This window comes from Entelurus aequoreus, linkage group LG04, assembly GCF_033978785.1.
Source record: "Entelurus aequoreus isolate RoL-2023_Sb linkage group LG04, RoL_Eaeq_v1.1, whole genome shotgun sequence".
Taxonomy (NCBI): Eukaryota; Metazoa; Chordata; class Actinopteri; order Syngnathiformes; family Syngnathidae; genus Entelurus; species Entelurus aequoreus.
This window is the reverse complement of record NC_084734.1, coordinates 17,459,653-17,483,533: the sequence shown is the minus strand read 5'-3', so window position 1 is coordinate 17,483,533 and position 23,881 is coordinate 17,459,653. Positions and strand designations below refer to the sequence as shown.

General features: G+C 39.3%; 1 long non-coding RNA gene across 4 annotated transcripts; it reads right to left on the bottom strand.

Annotated features, from left to right (window-relative positions):
• Positions 1–11,407: 11,407 nt before the first annotated feature.
• On the bottom strand, positions 11,408–23,109 carry LOC133648344 (uncharacterized). 4 transcript variants are annotated; one of them, XR_009825848.1, is made up of 4 exons: positions 22,926–23,109; positions 22,777–22,851; positions 17,229–17,353; positions 11,408–11,881 (listed from the first exon to the last, which is right to left on the bottom strand). It is a non-coding gene; the product is annotated as an uncharacterized LOC133648344 (long non-coding RNA). The 4 variants fall into 4 exon arrangements; XR_009825850.1 differs by having other exon boundaries at positions 22,781–22,851; XR_009825847.1 differs by lacking the exon at positions 22,926–23,109 and having other exon boundaries at positions 22,777–22,916.
• Positions 23,110–23,881: the final 772 nt, after the last annotated feature.

Sequence of the window (23,881 nt, the reverse complement as noted above, 5' to 3'; positions counted from 1 at the left end):
TCGTAAGGGGGGACCCTGTCGTAAAAATTCCAAAAAACGGACTTGCTTCAGCAGCACAATTCTGGTGCTGTAGTTGTAGGAGATGTCTCAAAACGTCATCAGGAGTCCCGACTAAACCCGTAAATGTAAGAAAATGTAAAAAAAAATGCATATTTTACGAAAAACATTTTTTGCTAAAATGTCGTAAGGGGGGACCCTGTCGTAAAAATTCAAAAAAACGGACTTGCTTCAGCAGCACAATTCTGGTGCTGTAGTTGCAGGAGATGTCTCAAAACGTCATCAGGAGTCCCGACTAAACCCGTAAATGTAAGAAAATGTAAGAAAATGCATTTTTTACGCAAAACATTTTTTGCTAAAATGTCGTTAGGGGGGACCCTGTCGTAAAAATTCCAAAAAACGGACTTGCTTCAGCAGCACAATTCTGGTGCTGTAGTTGTAGGAGATGTCTCAAAACGTCATCAGGAGTCCCTACAAAACCTAAAAATGGCATGAAATGCTTTTTTTTGGAAAACTTTTTATTTACAAAAAAAAATTTAAAAAACGGTCTTGTTTCAGCAGCACAATTCTGGTGCTGTAGTTGTAGGAGATGTCTCAAAACGTCATCAGGAGTCCCGACTAAACCCGTAAATGTAAGAAAATGTAAAAAAATGCATATTTTACGAAAAACATTTTTTGCTAAAATGTCGTAAGGGGGGACCCTGTCGTAAAAATTCCAAAAAACGGACTTGCTTCAGCAGCACAATTCTGGTGCTGTAGTTGTAGGAGATGTCTCAAAACGTCATCAGGAGTCCCTACAAAACCTAAAAATGGCATGAAATGCTTTTTTTTGGAAAACTTTTTTTCACAAAAAAAAATTCAAAAAACAGACTTGCTTCAGCAGCACAATTCTGGTGCTGTAGTTGTAGGAGATGTCTCAAAACGTCATCAGGAGTCCCGACTAAACCCGTAAATGTAAGAAAATGTAAAAAAATGCATATTTTACGAAAAACATTTTTTGCTAAAATGTCGTAAGGGGGGACCCTGTCGTAAAAATTCCAAAAAACGGACTTGCTTCAGCAGCACAATTCTGGTGCTGTAGTTGTAGGAGATGTCTCAAAACGTCATCAGGAGTCCCGACTAAACCCGTAAATGTAAGAAAATGTAAGAAAATGCATTTTTTACGCAAAACATTTTTTGCTAAAATGTCGTAAGGGGGGACCCTGTCGTAAAAATTCCAAAAAACGGACTTGTTTCAGCAGCACAATTCTGGTGCTGTAGTTGTAGGAGATGTCTCAAAACGTCATCAAAACCTAAAAATGGCATAAAATGCTTTTTTTGGGAAAACTTTTTATTTACAAAAAAAAATTTAAAAAACGGTCTTGTTTCAGCAGCACAATTCTGGTGCTGTAGTTGTAGGAGATGTCTCAAAACGTCATCAGGAGTCCCGACTAAACCCGTAAATGTAAGAAAGTGTAAGAAAATGCATTTTTTACGCAAAACATTTTTGTCGTAAAAATTCCAAAAAACGGACTTGCTTCAGCAGCACAATTCTGGTGCTGTAGTTGTAGGAGATGTCTCAAAACGTCATCAGGAGTCCCGACTAAACCCGTAAATGTAAGAAAATGTAAGAAAATGCATTTTTTACGCAAAACATTTTTTGCTAAAATGTCGTAAGGGGGGACCCTGTCGTAAAAATTCCAAAAAAAAGTCGGTTTTTTGGCATTTTTACGACAGGGTCCCCCCTTACGACATTTTAGCAAAAAATGTTTTTCTTAAAAAATGCATTTTCTTACATTTACGGGTTTAGTCGGGACTCCTGATGACGTTTTGAGACATCTCCTACAACTACAGCACCAGAATTGTGCTGCTGAAGCAAGTCTGTTTTTTGAATTTTTTTTTGTAAAAAAAAAGTTTTCCCAAAAAAAGCATTTTATGCCATTTTTAGGTTTTGTAGGGACTCCTGATGACGTTTTAAGACATCTCCTACAACTACAGCACCAAAATTGTGCTGCTGAAGCAAGTCAGTTTTTTGGAATTTTTACGACAGGGTCCCCCCTTACGACATTTTAGCAAAAAATGTTTTTCGTAAAAAATGCATTTTCTTACATTTTCTTACATTTACGGGTTTAGTCGGGACTCCTGATGACGTTTTGAGACATCTCCTACAACTACAGCACCAGAATTGTGCTGCTGAAGCAAGTCTGTTTTTTGAATTTTTTTTTTGTAAAAAAAAAGTTTACCAAAAAAAGCATTTTATGCCATTTTTAGGTTTTGTAGGGACTCCTGATGACGTTTTGAGACATCTACTACAACTACAGCACCAGAATTGTACTGCTGAAGCAAGTCGGTTTTTTGGCATTTTTACGACAGGGTCCCCCCTTACGACATTTTAGCAAAAAATGTTTTTCTTAAAAAATGCATTTTCTTACATTTTCTTACATTTACGGGTTTAGTCGGGACTCCTGATGACGTTTTGAGACATCTCCTACAACTACAGCACCAGAATTGTGCTGCTGAAGCAAGTCTGTTTTTTGAATTTTTTTATGTAAAAAAAAAGTTTACCAAAAAAAGCATTTTATGCCATTTTTAGGTTTTGTAGGGACTCCTGATGACGTTTTGAGACATCTACTACAACTACAGCACCAGAATTGTACTGCTGAAGCAAGTCCGTTTTTTGGCATTTTTACGACAGGGTCCCCCCTTACGACATTTTAGCAAAAAATGTTTTTCTTAAAAAATGCATTTTCTTACATTTTCTTACATTTACGGGTTTAGTCGGGACTCCTGATGACGTTTTGAGACATCTCCTACAACTACAGCACCAGAATTGTGCTGCTGAAGAAAGTCCGTTTTTTGGAAACAATTTTTGTAAAAAAAAAGTTTTCCCAAAAAAAGCATTTTATGCCATTTTTAGGTTTTGTAGGGACTCCTGATGACGTTTTGAGACATCTCCTACAACTACAGCACCAGAATTGTGCTGCTGAAGCAAGTCCGTTTTTTAGAAATTTTTTTTGTAAATAAAAAGTTTTCCCAAAAAAAGCATTTTATGCCATTTTTAGGTTTTGTAGGGACTCCTGATGACGTTTTGAGACATCTCCTACAACTACAGCACCAGAATTGTACTGCTGAAGCAAGTCCGTTTTTTAGAATTTTTTTTTGTAAAAAAAAAGTTTTCCCAAAAAAAGCATTTTATGCCATTTTTAGGTTTTGTAGGGACTCCTGGTGACGTTTTGAGACATCTCCTACAACTACAGCACCAGAATTGTACTGCTGAAGCAAGTCCGTTTTTTTGGCATTTTTACGACAGGGTCCCCCCTTACGACATTTTAGAAAAAAAAATTTTTCTTAAAAAATGCATTTTCTTACATTTACGGGTTTAGTCGGGACTCCTGATGACGTTTTGAGACATCTCCTACAACTACAGCACCAGAATTGTGCTGCTGAAGAAAGTCAGTTTTTTAGGATTTTTTTTTGTAAAAAAAAAGTTTTCCCAAAAAAAGCATTTTATGCCATTTTTAGGTTTTATAGGGACTCCTGATGACGTTTTGAGACATCCCCTACAACTACAGCACCAGAATTGTGCTGCTGAAGCAAGTCAGTTTTTTGGAATTTTTACGACAGGGTCCCCCCTTACGACATTTTAGCAAAAAATGTTTTTCTTAAAAAATGCATTTTCTTACATTTTCTTACATTTACGGGTTTAGTCGGGACTCCTGATGACGTTTTGAGACATCTCCTACAACTACAGCACCAGAATTGTACTGCTGAAGCAAGTCAGTTTTTTGGCATTTTTACGACAGGGTCCCCCTTACGACATTTTAGCAAAAAATGTTTTTCTTAAAAAATGCATTTTCTTACATTTTCTTACATTTACGGGTTTAGTCGGGACTCCTGATGACGTTTTGAGACATCTCCTACAACTACAGCACCAGAATTGTGCTGCTGAAGCAAGTCTGTTTTTTGAATTTTTTTTTGTAAAAAAAAAGTTTTCCCAAAAAAAGCATTTTATGCCATTTTTAGGTTTTGTAGGGACTCCTGATGACGTTTTAAGACATCTCCTACAACTACAGCACCAGAATTGTGCTGCTGAAGCAAGTCAGTTTTTTGGAATTTTTAGCAAAAAATGTTTTTCGTAAAAAATGCATTTTCTTACATTTTCTTACATTTACGGGTTTAGTCGGGACTCCTGATGACGTTTTGAGACATATCCTACAACTACAGCACCAGAATTGTGCTGCTGAAGCAAGTCTGTTTTTTGAAATTTTTTTTGTAAAAAAAAAGTTTACCAAAAAAAGCATTTTATACCATTTTTAGGTTTTGTAGGGACTCCTGATGACGTTTTGAGACATCTACTACAACTACAGCACCAGAATTGTACTGCTGAAGCAAGTCCGTTTTTTGGCATTTTTACGACAGGGTCCCCCCTTACGACATTTTAGCAAAAAATGTTTTTCTTAAAAAATGCATTTTCTTACATTTTCTTACATTTACGGGTTTACTCGGGACTCCTGATGACGTTTTGAGACATCTCCTACAACTACAGCACCAGAATTGTGCTGCTGAAGAAAGTCCGTTTTTTGGCAAAATTTTTTGTAAAAAAAAAGTTTTCCCAAAAAAAGCATTTCATGCCATTTTTAGGTTTTGTAGGGACTCCTGATGACGTTTTGAGACATCTCCTACAACTACAGCACCAGAATTGTACTGCTGAAGCAAGTCAGTTTTTTGGCATTTTCACGACAGGGTCCCCCCTTACGACATTTTAGCAAAAAATGTTTTTCTTAAAAAATGCATTTTCTTACATTTACGGGTTTAGTCGGGACTCCTGATGACGTTTTGAGACATCTCCTACAACTACAGCACCAGAATTGTGCTGCTGAAGCAAGTCTGTTTTTTGAATTTTTTTTTGTAAAAAAAAAGTTTACCAAAAAAAGCATTTTATGCCATTTTTAGGTTTTGTAGGGACTCCTGATGACGTTTTGAGACATCTACTACAACTACAGCACCAGAATTGTACTGCTGAAGCAAGTCCGTTTTTTGGCATTTTTACGACAGGGTCCCCCCTTACGACATTTTAGCAAAAAATGTTTTTCTTAAAAAATGCATTTTCTTACATTTTCTTACATTTACGGGTTTAGTCGGGACTCCTGATGACGTTTTGAGACATCTCCTACAACTACAGCACCAGAATTGTGCTGCTGAAGCAAGTCTGTTTTTTGAATTTTTTTTTGTAAAAAAAAAGTTTTCCCAAAAAAAGCATTTTATGCCATTTTTAGGTTTTGTAGGGACTCCTGATGACGTTTTAAGACATCTCCTACAACTACAGCACCAGAATTGTGCTGCTGAAGCAAGTCTGTTTTTTGAATTTTTTTTTGTAAAAAAAAAGTTTTCCCAAAAAAAGCATTTTATGCCATTTTTAGGTTTTGTAGGGACTCCTGATGACGTTTTAAGACATCTCCTACAACTACAGCACCAGAATTGTGCTGCTGAAGCAAGTCAGTTTTTTGAAATTTTTACGACAGGGTACCCCCTTACGACATTTTAGCAAAAAATGTTTTTCGTAAAAAATGCATTTTCTTACATTTTCTTACATTTACGGGTTTAGTCGGGACTCCTGATGACGTTTTGAGACATCTCCTACAACTACAGCACCAGAATTGTGCTGCTGAAGCAAGTCGGTTTTTTGGCATTTTTACGACAGGGTCCCCCCCTTACGACATTTTAGCAAAAAATGTTTTTCTTAAAAAATGCATTTTCTTACATTTTCTTACATTTACGGGTTTAGTCGGGACTCCTGATGACGTTTTGAGACATCTCCTACAACTACAGCACCAGAATTGTGCTGCTGAAGCAAGTCCGTTTTTTGGAAAAATTTTTTGTAAAAAAAAAGTTTTCCCAAAAAAAGCATTTTATGCCATTTTTAGGTTTTGTAGGGACTCCTGATGACGTTTTGAGACATCTCCTACAACTACAGCACCAGAATTGTGCTGCTGAAGCAAGTCTGTTTTTTGAATTTTTTTTTGTAAAAAAAAAGTTTTCCCAAAAAAAGCATTTTATGCCATTTTTAGGTTTTGTAGGGACTCCTGATGACGTTTTGAGACATCTCCTACAACTACAGCACCAGAATTGTACTGCTGAAGCAAGTCCGTTTTTTGGCATTTTTACGACAGGGTCCCCCCTTACGACATTTTAGCAAAAAATGTTTTTCGTAAAAAATGCATTTTCTTACATTTTCTTACATTTACGGGTTTAGTCGGGACTCCTGATGACGTTTTGAGACATCTCCTACAACTACAGCACCAGAATTGTGCTGCTGAAGCAAGTCTGTTTTTTGAATTTTTTTTTGTAAAAAAAAAGTTTACCAAAAAAAGCATTTTATGCCATTTTTAGGTTTTGTAGGGACTCCTGATGACGTTTTGAGACATCTACTACAACTACAGCACCAGAATTGTACTGCTGAAGCAAGTCGGTTTTTTGGCATTTTTACGACAGGGTCCCCCCTTACGACATTTTAGCAAAAAATGTTTTTCTTAAAAAATGCATTTTCTTACATTTTCTTACATTTACGGGTTTAGTCGGGACTCCTGATGACGTTTTGAGACATCTCCTACAACTACAGCACCAGAATTGTGCTGCTGAAGCAAGTCCGTTTTTTGGAATTTTTTTTTGTAAAAAAAAAGTTTTCCCAAAAAAAGCATTTTATGCCATTTTTAGGTTTTGTAGGGACTCCTGATGACGTTTTGAGACATCTCCTACAACTACAGCACCAGAATTGTACTGCTGAAGCAAGTCCGTTTTTTGGCATTTTTACGACAGGGTCCCCCCTTACGACATTTTAGCAAAAAATGTTTTTCGTAAAAAATGCATTTTCTTACATTTTCTTACATTTACGGGTTAAGTCGGGACTCCTGATGACGTTTTGAGACATCTCCTACAACTACAGCACCAGAATTGTGCTGCTCAAACAAGTCCGTTTTTTGAATTTTTCTTTGTAAAAAAAAAAGTTTTCCCAAAAAAAGCATTTTATGCCATTTTTAGGTTTTGTAGGGACTCCTGATAACGTTTTAAGACATCTCCTACAACTACAGCACCAGAATTGTGCTGCTGAAGCAAGTCAGTTTTTTGGAATTTTTACGACAGGGTCCCCCCTTACGACATTTTAGCAAAAAATGTTTTTCTTAAAAAATGCATTTTCTTAAATTTTCTTACATTTACGGGTTTAGTCGGGACTCCTGATGACGTTTTGAGACATCTCCTACAACTACAGCACCAGAATTGTGCTGCTGAAGCAAGTCGGTTTTTTGGCATTTTTACGACAGGGTCCCCCCCTTACGACATTTTAGCAAAAAATGTTTTTCTTAAAAAATGCATTTTCTTACATTTTCTTACATTTACGGGTTTAGTCGGGACTCCTGATGACGTTTTGAGACATCTCCTACAACTACAGCACCAGAATTGTGCTGCTGAAGCAAGTCCGTTTTTTGGAAAAATTTTTTGTAAAAAAAAAGTTTTCCCAAAAAAAGCATTTTATGCCATTTTTAGGTTTTGTAGGGACTCCTGATGACGTTTTGAGACATCTCCTACAACTACAGCACCAGAATTGTGCTGCTGAAGCAAGTCTGTTTTTTGAATTTTTTTTTGTAAAAAAAAAGTTTTCCCAAAAAAAGCATTTTATGCCATTTTTAGGTTTTGTAGGGACTCCTGATGACGTTTTGAGACATCTCCTACAACTACAGCACCAGAATTGTACTGCTGAAGCAAGTCCGTTTTTTGGCATTTTTACGACAGGGTCCCCCCTTACGACATTTTAGCAAAAAATGTTTTTCGTAAAAAATGCATTTTCTTACATTTTCTTACATTTACGGGTTTAGTCGGGACTCCTGATGACGTTTTGAGACATCTCCTACAACTACAGCACCAGAATTGTGCTGCTGAAGCAAGTCTGTTTTTTGAATTTTTTTTTGTAAAAAAAAAGTTTACCAAAAAAAGCATTTTATGCCATTTTTAGGTTTTGTAGGGACTCCTGATGACGTTTTGAGACATCTACTACAACTACAGCACCAGAATTGTACTGCTGAAGCAAGTCGGTTTTTTGGCATTTTTACGACAGGGTCCCCCCTTACGACATTTTAGCAAAAAATGTTTTTCTTAAAAAATGCATTTTCTTACATTTTCTTACATTTACGGGTTTAGTCGGGACTCCTGATGACGTTTTGAGACATCTCCTACAACTACAGCACCAGAATTGTGCTGCTGAAGCAAGTCCGTTTTTTGGAATTTTTTTTTGTAAAAAAAAAGTTTTCCCAAAAAAAGCATTTTATGCCATTTTTAGGTTTTGTAGGGACTCCTGATGACGTTTTGAGACATCTCCTACAACTACAGCACCAGAATTGTACTGCTGAAGCAAGTCCGTTTTTTGGCATTTTTACGACAGGGTCCCCCCTTACGACATTTTAGCAAAAAATGTTTTTCGTAAAAAATGCATTTTCTTACATTTTCTTACATTTACGGGTTAAGTCGGGACTCCTGATGACGTTTTGAGACATCTCCTACAACTACAGCACCAGAATTGTGCTGCTCAAACAAGTCCGTTTTTTGAATTTTTCTTTGTAAAAAAAAAAGTTTTCCCAAAAAAAGCATTTTATGCCATTTTTAGGTTTTGTAGGGACTCCTGATAACGTTTTAAGACATCTCCTACAACTACAGCACCAGAATTGTGCTGCTGAAGCAAGTCAGTTTTTTGGAATTTTTACGACAGGGTCCCCCCTTACGACATTTTAGCAAAAAATGTTTTTCTTAAAAAATGCATTTTCTTAAATTTTCTTACATTTACGGGTTTAGTCGGGACTCCTGATGACGTTTTGAGACATCTCCTACAACTACAGCACCAGAATTGTGCTGCTGAAGCAAGTCCGTTTTTCGGAATTTTTACGACAGGGTCCCCCCTTACGACATTTTAGCAAAAAATGTTTTTCGTAAAATATGCATTTTTTTACATTTTCTTACATTTACGGGTTTAGTCGGGACTCCTGATGACGTTTTGAGACATCTCCTACAACTACAGCACCAGAATTGTGCTGCTGAAGCAAGTCTGTTTTTTGAAAAAAATTTTGTAAAAAAAAAGTTTTCCCAAAAAAAGCATTTTATGCCATTTTTAGGTTTTGTAGGGACTCCTGATGACGTTTTGAGACATCTCCTACAACTACAGCACCAGAATTGTACTGCTGAAGCAAGTCCGTTTTTTGGCATTTTTACGACAGGGCCCTTACGACATTTTAGCAAAAAATGTTTTTCTTAAAAAATGCATTTTCTTACATTTACGGGTTTAGTCGGGACTCCTGATGACGTTTTGAGACATCTCCTACAACTACAGCACCAGAATTGTGCTGCTGAAGCAAGTCTGTTTTTTGAATTTTTTTTTGTAAAAAAAAGTTTTCCCAAAAAAAGCATTTTATGCCATTTTTAGGTTTTGTAGGGACTCCTGATGACGTTTTGAGACATCTCCTACAACTACAGCACCAGAATTGTACTGCTGAAGCAAGTCCGTTTTTTGGCATTTTTACGACAGGGTCCCCCCTTACGACATTTTAGCAAAAAATGTTTGTCTTAAAAAAATGCATTTTCTTACATTTTCTTACATTTACGGGTTTAGTCGGGACTCCTGATGACGTTTTAAGACATCTCCTACAACTAGAGCACCAGAATTGTGCTGCTGAAGCAAGTCCGTTTTTTGGAATTTTTACGACATTTTAGCAAAAAATGTTTGTCTTAAAAAAATGCATTTTCTTACATTTACGGGTTTAGTCGGGACTCCTGATGACGTTTTGAGACATCTCCTACAACTACAGCACCAGAATTGTGCTGCTGAAGCAAGTCGTTTTTTTAAAAAAATTTTTACGACATTTTAGCAAAAAAAAATTTTTTTTCGTAAAATATACATTTTCTTACATTTACGGGTTTAGTCAGGACTCCTGATGACGTTTTGAGACATCTCCTACAACTACAGCACCAGAATTGTGCTGCTGAAGCAAGTCCGTTTTTTTGAATTTTTTTTTGCGAAAAAAAGGTTTCCCAAAAAAAGCATTTTCTGCCAATTTCGGGATTTGTCGGGACTCCTGATGACCTTTTTTAGACATCTCCTAAAACTACAGCACCAGAATTGTGCTGCTGAAGCAGGTCCGTTTTTTGGAATTTTTTGTAAGGGTCCCCCCTTACGACATTTTAGCAAAACATTTTTTTTTTGTAATTTAGTGTTAAAAAGGTAATAATGTACTGTACTGTACATATTAATTTGCCACCGCCATCATCACCACCGTGCACCTACATTATGCGAGGGTGCTCTCGGTCCATTTGAACTTTTAATAGGATCCAAAGTGCACGACCTTTGACTGAACATCACACTGTGAAATTGGATTGTGGACTTTTTTTATGTTATTATCAAATCACACAGCATGTGAGAGTTAGCAGGCACACTTCCACTTTTCCCACTGCTCTATATCTAAGGGTGACCAGATCCCAATTCAGCAGGGGCCTCGTGTTATGTTGTGCTTATGCACAAAAACCTGGCGTACGTCCTTTTTTCCATGGTAAAGATGAAAGGTATCGAGACCGAACTTGACGTTGAATTGTGCGCTGTTTCACTCCAGGTTCGTTCTTCACATACTCACATTTGCTTTGCCGACATTTCAACAATGTAAAATAGATCGCGGCGAGGACACACAATGCACTTTTTGGCCAATGCGTTTACCGTAATTTCCGGACTATAAGGCGCATTTAAAATCCTTTTTTATTTCTCAGTGCGCCTTACACAGTTGCGCCTAATGTAATGAACAAGTTTGGTTGAGCTTACCCACCTCGAGGCTATTTTATTTGGTACATGGTGTAATTATAAGTGTGAGCAGTAGATGGCAGTCAAACATAAGAGATACATGTAGCCTGCACTATGATGGCTTTTAAGTAAACAACAGCAACATTTTAAATGTTCCGTTGAAAATATAGAACATTAGACACGGCGCTCAAAAATCTATCAAAATGTTTTAGCACGACTTTGGTCAGCTATGAAGCCGCACCGCTTGAAGGATTGTCGGCGCATTAAACATACGACTATTATTATGGTGTGTGTATAAGGTAAGACATTATCTGGCGTTTTGTTTCGCAATATTATGCAACTTTTCTTAACTTCTGGTACCTGCTGATCTGTATTTGGGATCTGCATGAGTCCTGAAAAATTGTGTGTCCGCCTTTGTAGTTAATAAGCTTCTTCTTTTTCTCTATCTTCTTGTTATGTGACATTCATCCTCCGCTGTTGCCATTTCTAATATAAAGTAGTGTCAAGTTCTCACTTATATCTGTCAGTAAACTTGCCATGAAAGCGCTAAAACATACCGGTGTAGTGAGTTTACATTATTCACCCAAGGAAGTTTAGTTATTAGAGAGCTCCGGTTGAACGGTTTTTCACGGGACACATTTCCGGTGTGGTTGTTTCCGGATGAGGAGATGCTGCTCCATTATTGATTTGATTTGATTTCGTGTAGACCGCAATATGACTCAAGTAAACAACACCAACATTGTATATGCTCCATTGAAAATATAGAACATTACACACGGCGCTCAAAAATCTATCAAAATGTTTTAGTAGGACTTTGGTCAGCTATGAAACTGCACCGCTTGATGGATTGTACTGTGCTTCAACATAGGAGTATTATTATGGTGTGTGTATAAGGTAAGACATATTTTCTGGTGTTTTGTTTCGCAATATTATGCAAAAGAAACTTTTCTTACCTTCTGGTACCTGAAAATTTGTGCAGGTCCGCCTTTGTAGTCCGTGCCGACACCGTAGTCGATAAGCTTCTTCTTTTTCTCCACCTTCTTGTTATGGGACATCCATCCTCTGCTGTTGCCATTTCTAATAAAAAGCAGTGTAAAGTTCTTACTTATTTCAGTCAGTAAACTCGCCATGAAAGCCCTAAAACATACCGGTGTAGTGAGTTACCATTATTCACCCAAGGAACTTTAGTTATTAGAGTTCTGGTCGGACGGTTTTTCACGGGACACATTTCTGGTGTTGTTGTTTCTGGATGAGGAGATGCTGCTCCGTTATTGATTGAAGTAAAGTCTGAATGTCATTAAAACAGTTAGCTCCATCTTTTGACACTTCACAACAAAGATGACGGGGAGAAGACGCTGCCGAAGGTGAGCTACGTAAATAAGACCGCCCACAAAACGGCGCACCCGGAAGCGGCTTGAAGATGATGTGTAAAACATCATCTATGCAACATTTTGAGCAAAGAACCACCATTACATGTTATGTAGACCCCAAGGAAGTCTTTTACATTTAGAAAAAAATATATATATTATGACTCCTTTAATGCGCCTTATAATCCGGTGCGCCTTATATATGAAAAAAAGATCAAAAATAGACCATTCATCGGCAGTGCTCCTTATATTCCGGTGTGCCCTATGGTCCGGAAAATACGGTAATGCTTTATATCAATATTTGTGAGGATGTTTACCAATTTATCTAGGCCAGAGGTGTCAAACTCATTTTAGATCGGGGGCCACATTGAGAAAAATCTACTCCCAAGTGGGCCGGACTGGTAAAATCACGGCACGATAACTTAAAAATAAAGACAACTTCAGATTGTTTTCTTTGTTTAAAAATAGAATTTCTCAAAAATAAACAAATCATGTTGTTTTTTTACACTTACATGTTGCAGTTAATAGTGTTCTACCTTTAATTGTCGTTATTTATACTTTCTGAATAAATGACGTGATGTCTTAATGAAATTAAACAATGGATGTCCGCTAACTTTTTGCAACTCAACGCTAAGAAAACGGAAATGCTGATTATCGGTCCTGCTAGACACCGACATCTATTTAATAATACCACCTTAACATTTGACAACCTAAACAATTAAACAAGGCGACTCTGTAAAGAATCTGGGTATTATCTTCGACCCAACTCTCTCGTTTGAGTCACACATTAAGAGTGTTACTAAAACGGCCTTCCTTCATCTCCGTAATATCGCTAAAATTCGTTCCATCTTGTCCACTAGCGGCGCTGAGATCATTATTCATGCGTTCGTTACGTCTTGTCTCGATTACTGTAACGTATTATTTTCGGGCCTCCCTATGTCTAGCATTAAAAGATTACAGTTGGTACAAAATGCGGCTGCAAGGCTTTTGACAAAAACAAGAAAGTTTGATCATATTACGCCTATACTGGCTCACTTGCACTGGCTTCCTGTGCACTTAAGATGCGACTTTAAGGTTTTACTACTTATGTATAAAATACTACACGGTTTAGCTCCAGCCTATCTCGCCGATTGTATTGTACCATATGTCCCGACAAGAAATCTGCGTTCAAAGAACTCCGGCTTATTAGTGATTCCCAGAGCCAAAAAAAAGTCTGCGGGCTATAGAGCGTTTTCTATTCGGGCTCCAGTACTCTGGAATGCCCTCCCGGTAACAGTTAGAGATGCTACCTCAGTAGAAGCATTTAAGTCCCATCTTAAAACTCATTTGTATAATCTAGCCTTTAAATAGACCCCCCTTTTTTAGACCAGTTGATCTGCCGTTTCTTTTCTTCTCTCCTCTTCTCCCCTGTCCCTTGCGAGGGGGAGTTGCATAGGTCCGGTGGCCATGGATGAAGTGCTGGCTGTCCAGAGCCGGGACCCCGGGTGGACCACTAGCCTGTGCATCGGTTGGGGACATCTCTGCGCTGCTGACCCGTCTCCGCTCGGGATGGTTTCCTGTTGGCCCCGCTGTGGACTGGACTCCCGCTGATGTGTTGGATCCACTGTGGACTGGACTTTCACAATGTTATGTCAGACCCACTCGACATCCGTTGCTTTCGGTCTCCCCTAGAGGGGGGGGGTTACCCACATATGCGGTCCTCTCCAAGGTTTCTCATAGTCATTCACCGACGTCCCACTGGGGTGAGTTTTTCCTTGCCCGTATGTGGGCTCTGTACCGAGGATGTCGTTGTGGCTTGTACAGCCCTTTGAGACACTTGTGATTTAGGGCTATATAAATAAACATTGATTGATTGATTGATTGATAATGTTCATCAGTCAACTCATTGGTGTTCATTTTCAATCTAACAAGATAAAAAAAATATATATCAAAATCAAATTACAGGATGTTATTTATGTAGTTTGCTAATTTTCTTCGACTGTTGCACTAACATCATGTGGTTTTTTTTTTTTTGTACATACTGTATGTAGCATCATCTACAACAGGGGTGGGCAATTAATTTTACCGGGGGCCGCATGAGCTACCCGAGCACTGCTGGAGGGCCACATCGACAATATTTCAATTAAATTTTGCTCAATATTATTTTTGATATATACCGTAAGATAAATAATAATAATAATAATAATAATAGTAATACTTCAACATAGTGTGTGTAACAGCATTCCATGACTAATATATATAAATTAACATTAATAATAAATGACAGTAAAATAAGCACACGTATGACTGAGGAGTCATAGTGTAACTTTGTGTGGTGTTTGAGTTGTCCGACTTTTTGTGTGGCCTTAAACGCACCAGTGGTTTAGTGCTATGCGTGTTGGTGACAGATGACAAGTTGCTTTTGGCCTGGTTTGTACGGCAGAAAATGACTAGTTTTTCGAGATATAATTGTTTTACTCATGTTTTTGGTGTGGTTATGTCCGAATATAAACAGTTTTGTTCAATAAAGTGATCGATATAATTCCTGTCCTCGAAGCATCTCGATAGACGTTACAATAATTGAACGGTGTTGACGAACACCATTAGGGCCGCTTGTTGTCACTGTCACTCAAAGTTGCATTGCAAAATTCCATAGAATAAATATGTTTATTTTGTTTAGAATTCAGATGGGATTTGATTTGGTGCGCGGCATATATACTTGCTGCGCGCAGCGGACGCTTGAGCAGTGCGCAATTGCGCAGGCACGCACCTTAGGTGAGGGGACGTTGCTTTGCAGTTCATGTGTTGTTGAAAACACGGCATTCCTCATCAACTTTTCTCTTTTTGGCGTCTCGGGTGTAAACCGTGCATCACTTGTCGCTGCATGTGCACCTTCACTCGCAGGTTACACACGGACACACGCCCATAAATAATACTTTTCAAAATAAAAGCAGCACAGTTGTATTGCGCGCAGGACATAGATGTTTTTTCAACTTTATTTTGTAATTGCAGTTCACATTCACTCACAATCACGCATACGTCCACACGGAAGTAATACAAATAACGATTTTCAAAACAAAAGCAGCACCGTTGTATTGCACACTCGACATAGATACTTTTTTAAATTTATTTTGTAATTTATAATTGGCCTCACGCGGGCCGGACAGGGACGCACAAAGGGCCGGATGCGGCCCGCGGGCCGCAGAATGCCCAGGTCTAATCTACAAAGATACAAAGAATTGCCATTGCCACATCTAGTGGACACATTTAAAACAGCAGTTTCTTTCATAGAAAAATTTCAGCTCATTTGTATACTTAGCAAATTCATCCGGATAGAACCTGTTCACGGGCCTGATCCGTTTCATCTCAGCGATCGTATTTGTCACGTTTCATGTGTCAGGTAAAGCGCAATGAATGACTCCGCTTCCTAGTGTAAGAGTGAGCTTTTATAAGTGTGCCATGACAGCAGACTCTCTAATCGGTGATTAAAACAGCTGAAAAAAAATCAAGTCTTCCAGAGATGGGCACAGTCTACACTACCTGCTGTCTGAGGCGAGTGCACAGCATCCTGCGTGACCAACAACACCCTGCTCCTCACCTGCGGCCCTCAGGTAGAAGGAACAGGTCTATACGTGCCAGGACAACTTGCCAACAGCTCGTCTGTATCCTCAGGCAGTGACCCTCTCTCACATCCCACCCATGAACTGCAACGTCTAATTATCACTTCTATTGATCTGCCCTTTATACTGTACACTGCATCCGGAAAGTATTCACAGCGCTTCATTTTTTGCCACATTTTGCTATGTTACAGCCTTATTCTAAAATGGTATCAATTCATTTTCGTCCTCAAAACTCTGCGTTTCTGGGTGTTGTTGATAAATGCAACAACACCCAGAAACGCCGCTGGCTTCGCTCGGCCCGAGCTCATCTAAGATGGACTGATTGGTTGGAATCTGCGCTTTTGCATGATATACTAGTTACTACGGTAATCTTCTCAGAAAGCACATAGTTTCAAAGTTGTATTTGTGTTGGTACTGCATCAAAAAGCGACATCAGTGTGTAAAGGATATCACCACATGAACTCAGGAACACTTCAGAAAACCACTGTCAGTAACTACAGTTCGTCGCTACATCTGTAAGTGCAAGTTAAAACTCTACAATGCAAAGCGAATGCCATTTATCAACAACACCCAGAAACGCCGCCGGCTTCGCTCGGCCCGAGCTCATCTAAGATGTACTGATGCAAACTGGAAAAGTGTTCTGTGGTCTGACAAGTCCACATTTCAAATTGTTTTTGGAAACTGTGGACGTCGTGTCCTCCGGTCCAAAGAGGAAAAGAACCATCCGGATTGTTCTAGGCGCAAAGTTGAAAACCCAGCGTCTGTAATTGTATGGAAAACTTGTTTTGTTTTGTTTTTAATGTATGTTTTTATTGTTTTGTTTTTTAATGTATTATATTCTGTTTTTATATGTTTAAATGGATCTTAAGGTCTGCAATAAAGATTGATGATATGGGGGTGTATTAGTGGGTAACTTACACGTTTGTGAAGGCACCATTAATGCTGAAAGGTACATACAGGTTTTGGAGCAACAAAAGTTGCCATCCAAGCGACGTCTTTTTCATGGCCGCCCCTGCTTATTTCAGTAAGATATCGCCGAGCCACATTCTGCACGTGTTACAACAGCGTGGCTTCGTAGTAAAAGAGTGCGGGTACTAGACTGGCCTGCCTGTAGTACGAACTGTGCTCTGTAAATAAACTCGCCTTGCCGACCGTTTTCTGTCGTGGACAACGACAATTTCAATAAACCACAAGTTAAAAAAAAGGCATGAACATTTCCCTCTTTTGGGTATTGAAAAAATGCATCGAACGGCGCCGCTCAAGTACCGATCCATACCAGACTGTGAATTTTGTGCATCGTTCGTGGCACCCTTTGTGTTTACGCGTTTCATGGGTCAGGATTGCACCACCTAATGCATTTTTGATACATGGTTACTATGCAGTGTGTGTGTTATTCACTATGACAATGACAATAAATGCATTGAACTGAATAAAAATCATGTTAGAGTAAATGAATACTTCTCTGATTTGAGGGCGAAGGCTTGTTCATGTGTCCTGTGATGAACTGGCGGCCAGTCTAGGGTGTAGGCCGGGGGTCAGCAACCCGCGTCTCTTTAGCACCGCCCTCGTGGCTCCCTGGACCTCTTTCAGAGATGTGTGAAAATGGAAAAAGATGAAGAACATTTTTATTTGAATATATTTTCTGTAGGAGAACAAACATGACACAAACCTTCCTAATTGTTAGAAGTCCCACTGTTTATGTTAAACATGCTTCACTGATGAGAGGATTTAGCAAGCACTGTTTTGTCCTACTAATTTCAGCGATCCTTGAACTCATTGTTGTTTGTTTACATGTACAACTTTCTCCGACGCTGCCACAGAAAGACGTGTTTTATGCCACTTCTTCTTTGTCTCATTTTGTCCACCAAACGTTCTACGCTGTGCGCGAATGCACAAAAGGTGAGCTTTGTTGATGTTATTGACTTGTTGGAGTGCTAATCAGGCATATTTGGTCAGAGCATGACTGCAAGCTAATCAATGCTAACATGCTATTTAAGCTAGCTGTATGTACATATTGCATCATTATGACTCGTTTGTAGGAATATTTGAGCTCATTTAATTCCCTTTACTTATGTCCTCTGTGCATTTCATTTATATTTGCATGTCTCATGACACATGATCTGTACGTAATATTGGCTGCATTTCTGATAGTTGTTTGTGCGCCATGTTGTTCCAGACCACAGCAAACGTTACCCAGCTTGTAAAGATTGTAATAAATCCATTAGAAGAAGACAGCCTGCCTTTTCCTTTAACTTGGACACACACATTTATACCTTTGACCCTTATGAGCCAGTCATTTCCAGAAGTTATCTCATCATGTGAGAAGCCTCCATTTAAATAACATATTATTATTTGATCTTAATAGATTAAAAATGAACACCAATGAGTTGACTGATGAACAATATCACATCATTTAATCAGAAAGTATACATATCGACAAATAAAGGTAGAATACTATTAACCGCAACATGTAAGTGTAAAAAAAAAAACAACAACATTATGATTTGTACATTTTCAGAATGTGCTTGCTCTATTTTTAACAAAGAAAAAAACAAACAATCTGAAGTTGTCTTTATTTTTAAGTTATCGTGCCTTGATTTTACCAGTCCGGCCCACTTGGGAGTAGATTTTTGTCCATGTGGCCCCCGATCTAAAACGAGTTTGACACCTCTACATTAGAACTTACGAATAATGGATTGGTAGGTTCATTGTAGCCAGCCTTGTGTATTATTCTAATGACCTTTTTTTCAAGTTGAATTATTGAGCCTGTGTTTGTTCTATAAACATTTCCCCAAAGTTCAACACAGTATGTTAGGTATGGAAAAATAAAAGAATAATATAACTACAGCTGCAGCTATCAAATATTTTAGTAATCGAGTATTCTATCGAATATCCCGATCGATTAATCGAATAAATCATAATTTTGTTTAATTATACACGTTAAGATGTGCCCTCAATTATTGTGGTTGGCCTAATCGTCTTATTTCCTAAACGCCTGTTTTCATTATTGAAGGCTGACACGCACAGCTAAAAATGTGTATGTGCTAATAAAAACAGGTGCGCTCACAGCCCTATGTGCTGTGTGGTGTGACCGCATAAACAAAGTTCTTGTCTCTCGTGCGTTTTTGATGATTATCATACGGTGCCGTTTAAACGTTTTCTAAACTCGAGCGTACTTAAAAGAGCGGTGTCGTGCAGTGCAAGGGGGGGATGATCTGTGACGTAAACACGCTGTGCAACACCTAAACAGTCTGTGCGAAACGTGAGCTTTGACTACTGTTTAGTGAACCAGGCAAAATGCCGTAAAAAAAAATATGTACGACACCTCGAGGCAGCAACAATTCCTCGAATGTATTTTGTAATCGAATTACTCAAGGAATCATGTGCAGATATTTCTTATTCAGCATGTGTCTTACTTTATATAAAGAATAGCAATGGATTTGGATGTTTTTAGAATAGAATAGAATAGAAAGTACTTTATTGATCCCTCGGGGAAATTCAGCACCACAGTTCGCTCACAATAAAAATAAACACTAAGGTATTTTTTACATGTCCATCCATCCATCTTCAACCGCTTATCCGGAATCGGGTCGCGGGGACAGCAGCTCCAGCAAAGACCCCCAGACTTCCCTCTCCAGAGCAACATTTGCGACTTCCTCCTGGGGAATCCCGAAGCGTTCCCAGGCCAGAGAGGAGATGTAATCCCCCCATCTGGTCCTTGGCCTGCCGCGGGGCCTCCTCCCAGTGGGACGTGCAACGAGGACCTCCCTAGGGAGACGCTCGTGAGGCATCCGCACGAGATGCCCGAACCACCTAAGCTGGCTCCTTTCCAAGCGAAGGAGCAGCGGCTCTACTCCGAGTCTCTCTCGGGTGACTGCACTTCTCACCCTATCTCTAAGGGAGATGCCAGCCACCCTTCTGAGGAAACTCATTTCGGCCGCTTGTATCCGCGATCTTATTCTTTCGGTCATTACCCACACTTCATGACCATAGGTGAGAGTAGGAATGTAGATAGCTCGGTAGACCGAGAGCTTTGCCTTCTGGCTCAGCTCCCGTTTCGTCACAACAGTGCGGCAGAGAGACTGCAATACTGCCCCAGCTGCTCCGATTCTCCGGCTGATTTCCTTCTCCATCTTTCCCTCACTCGTGAACAAGACCCCGAGATACTTAAACTCCTCCACCTGGGACAGAGTCCTGTCCCCTACCCGGACTGTACTAACCATCGGTTTCCTGCTGAGAACCATGGCCTCAGATTTGGAGATGCTGATCCTCATTCCAGCCGCTGAACACTCGGCTGCGAACCGATCCAGTGAGAGCTGAAGGTCACGAACCGAAGGTGCCATCAGGACCACATCATCTGCAAACAACAGTGACGCAACCTTTAGCCCCCCGAGACGTATACCCTCTCCGCCATGGGCACGACTCCGCCTAGAAATCCTGTCCATGAAAATCACAAACAGGATAGGTGACAGAGCGCAGCCCTGGCGGAGACCAACCCCCACTGGAAACGGATCCGACTTACATCCAAGCACCCGGACACAACTCTCGCTTTGGTTGTACAGAGATTGGATGGCCCTCAACAGGGTTCCCCTCACTCCGTACTCCCTCAGCACCTCCCACAAGATCTCCCGAGGGACGCGGTCATATGCCTTCTCCAAATCCACAAAACACATGTAGACTGGATAGGCATACTCCCAGGCCCTCTCCAGGATTCCCGCAAGCGTAAAGAGTTGGTCAGTTGTTCCACGACCAGGACGGAATCCACATTGCTCCTCTTGAATCTGAGGTTCGACTATCGGCCGGACCCTCCTTTCCAGTACCTTGGCGTAAACTTTCCCAGGGAGGCTGAGTAGTGTGATACCCCTGTAATTAGCACACACCCTCTGGTCCCCCTTTTTTACATGTGAATAATATAAATACAGTCTATTATACAGCATTATTCACTTGTGAATAACATAAATACAGTCTATTATACACAGTGTTGGGTTAGTTACTGAAAACCAGTAACTAGTTACAGTTACTAGTTACTTTATTTCAAAAGCAACTCAGTTACTAACTCAGTTACTTACACCAAAAAGTAATGCGTTATTGTGAAAAGTAACTATTTAGTTACTTGTTTTTTTCTTCTTCTTTTTTTAAAGCTACCATTAATGCCCTTTAAGCCTTCATTTAAGTACTGTTATTGCACTGGAGAATAATACAATCTGTTGATCAGCGCTAGGAATTTTCAAAATGGGGTCCCAGGGACCCCATCAAGTCATAAAAATGGGGTCCTACAGTAAATTTTTGGGGTCCCACTTTTTGGTAAGCGTTTTGACAACAAAAAAGATAAACGTATGCATTATCCTGTTATATCTCACATTATATATTGTGTTTTGGAAAAAGGTTGCCATAAACGTTACTTAATTCATAAAAAAAAATAATAAAGAAAGAAAACAAATGTGTATACATATGTAAATGTATTCAGTTATAAACATTCATTCACTTTCTTCTTTCCTTCATGGATCTAAACTTTACCGCTGCTGGTAGTTTTTTCTATGTTTTTCTTGAATAAGTTGTAGGTGTATTTATTTCAGTATAAAAGTGTAAAAAGTGTTTTGCTTGGGTCATGAAATGATGATAAGGGTGTGCCAGGGCATACAAACATTTTATATTTAACGCTTAAATCTCTGGAGTCTACATCAACTTCAGATCTATCCCTCATTTCAAAATGTTTTAGTTATGTTGTTTTTTTGTCTGTTTGTTTTCCGCCCTTTTTTGTCGAACAAAACTATGTTTTTAATGGCAAACACACAAAATATGCAAAATCTTCCACCAAAAATATTTTTCAAAGTGGAATATTTGATGTGAAGTAATGGGAACCTTGGATAGGTCAATAATTCATAATAACATTGATTTTGATTCAATATTATGTTTTGAGCAATGACAGTTTGAAATAAATTGATTAATGTGGACCCCGATTTAAACAAGTTGAAAAACTTATTCGGGTGTTACCATTTAGTGGTCAATTGTACGGAATATGTACTGTACTGTGCAATCTATTAATAAAAGTCTCAATCAATCAATCCACTCCCTCGCTCTCTCTGTCCCTCCCTCACGAATGCTGCTGCGTGTGCACAATTAGTTTTGTTTTTAACCCCATCTTAACCCTGAACGTACATTGAAAATATACGCAACCCTGCCGGACATTTGAGGCATTTAAGAAACTCCGCCCGGACAGCCCCGCAAAAGAAGACACATGGTCAGTCTAGAATATCTCCATGTTAAGAAACTCGGCTTCAGCTCCACCATGATGTCTTGTAAGTAAACACAGACACGCCCCCCCCCCCACCCCTCTCCACACACACACACACACACACACACACACACACACACACACACACACACACACACACACACACACACACACACAGCGCCTCTTCTCTTGTCCCCGTTGTGACACAGGAAGAATTAAGTTAAGTTAAAGTTAAAGTACCAATGATTGTCACACACACACACTAGGCGTGGTGAAATTTGTCCTCTGCATTTGACCCATCCCCTTGGGGAGCAGTGGGCAGCAGCGGCGCCGCGCCCGGGAATCATTCAGAAGGACGACACTGCAACTCTCCAATAAAACACACTCAGATCTTCTGTTTTTAGCCGATACTACATAAGAAATGACATCAAATAACGCAGCAACGCATCATGTAGTAACGGTAACTGAGTTACTGAATATAAAAAATAACGCGTTAGACTACTAGTTACTTTGTAACGCGTTAGTCCCAACACTGATTATACAGCATTATTCACATAAATACAGTCTATTATACAGCATAATTCACATTTGAATAATATAAATACATTTAAGTTAAGTATTGTTTTCCCTTTAACATCACAAATGAGTTTGACATTTGAAGTTAATTGCTGACATGAATGGACTTTTCCAGCATATTATGTGTGTATGACTTTCACCTGTGTAATAGAATGACTTCATGCAACTTTTCTCGGAGGACAATTGAACACTCACCTACCGAAAATGCAAACTTCGTCGCTGCTCGGTGACCTTCGTCTAGCGGCAGAATGTCTCTCTCGTCGTGTTGATCTAAATGAGAAGGAATGAATGACATTGGAACAAATAACAGCGCTGACATGATAGGAGGCGTGTTAGTTAGCAACCTGTTGTATTCTGATGACGTGCTAGCGTCACTTCCGCTGGGACGAGACCGGAGCGGTTAAAAAACGTGACTTTCATTTATAATAATTGAATGGTGTGTGTTCAAATAACCCTCCTCGGCCTTATAATTGTTACAAGTCGCGCTGTTGACATATTTTCTTGGGAAATGGAGTCGACTCCAGGGGGTCTTTCCGCGGGCTCTGCCATTTTGAAATATGACGTCACGACGCGACGTCATCACCACCCGGAAGTGTGGATCTTCTTCTTCCTCTTTTGTTTTTATAGCAGGTTGGCAAGCAACCTTCTGGTGTGCATTACCGCCACCTACTGACATGGAGTGTGGACCACTTCTAGAGATCACCTTAGCACAGACCTGGGCAAATGAACGTCCGGGGGCCACATGCGGCCCCTTAAGCTTTTCAATCTGAATAATATGAATAACATCATTAAAAGTTCAGTTAAAGTGCCAATGATTGTCACACACACACACACTAGGTGTGGCGAAATTATTCTCTGCATTTGAACCATCACCCTTGATCACCCCCAGGGAGGTGAGGGGAGCAGTGAGCAGCAACGGTGGCCGCGCCCGGGAATCATTTTGGTGATTCAACCCCCAATTCCAACCCTTGATGCTGAGTGCCAAGCAGGGAGGTAATGGCTCCCATTTTTATATAATAAAATACATGAATAAATCTTATTCATACACTCTTATTCATACACTCTTATTCATGCATTCTTATTCATACACTCTTATTCATGCACTCTTATTCATGCACTCTTATTCATACACTCTTATTCATACACTCTTATTCATACACTCTTATTCATACACTCTTATTCGTACATTCTTATTCATACACTCTTATTCGTACATTCTTATTCATACACTCTTATTCATACACTCTTAGTCATACACTCTTAGTCATACTCTCTTATTCATGCACTCTTATTCATACAC